Raw genomic sequence first — 828 nt, forward strand, 5'->3', positions numbered from 1 at the left:
TTTTGAGCTGGAGTCTCACTCTGTCACCCACGGCCACCGAAGCCTCGACCTACTGGATTTGGGTGATCCTTCCACCTCAGCCTTCCACATAGCTAGAGCTACAGGCATGCGCCACCATGCCCAGCTGATTTTTGATTTATTGTAGAGATGAGGTTTCACCAAGTTGCCCAGGCTGGTCTTGAACCCATGGGCTCAGGCAGTCCTCTCACCTCGACCTCCCAAAGTGCTGGGACTACAGGTGTGAGCCACTGTGCCTGGCCTGCATGTTTTCAATGTTAACCCATATTGTAGCATGTATCAGTGGTTATTCCTTTTTACGACTAAATAATATTCTACTGTGTTGATACACCACTTTTTGTTTATCCATTCATCAGTAAATGGACATTTGGGTTATTTCCACTTTTTGGCTATTATTAGTAATGCTGCTATGAACATTCATGTGTAAGTTTTTGTGGAGACATATTTTCATTTCTCTTTAGTGTAACTGCTAGGTCATATGGTAGCTCTATGTTGAACATTTTGAGGAACCACCAGGATGTTTTCCACAGTGACTGCACCATTTTATATCCTTACTACCAGTATAAGAGGGTTCTAAATTTTCCACATCCTTGTTGTCTTTTTTTAATTTTAGCTATTCCAGTGGGTGTGAAATGGTATCTCATTATGGTTTGAATTTGCATTCTCTGATAGCTAATTACCTTTTCACGTATCTTTGGAGAAATGCTTGTTGGGATCTTTTCCCTTTTTTTTTATTTGGGTTGTGTCTATTATTGAGTTTTACAAGTTTATATGGTCTTGATACAAGTTCCTTGTCAGATAAGAGATTTG

This window comes from Carlito syrichta, unplaced genomic scaffold, assembly GCF_000164805.1.
Source record: "Carlito syrichta isolate Samal-C Ts95f unplaced genomic scaffold, Tarsius_syrichta-2.0.1 Scaffold115756, whole genome shotgun sequence".
In the NCBI taxonomy this organism is placed as follows: domain Eukaryota; kingdom Metazoa; phylum Chordata; class Mammalia; order Primates; family Tarsiidae; genus Carlito; species Carlito syrichta.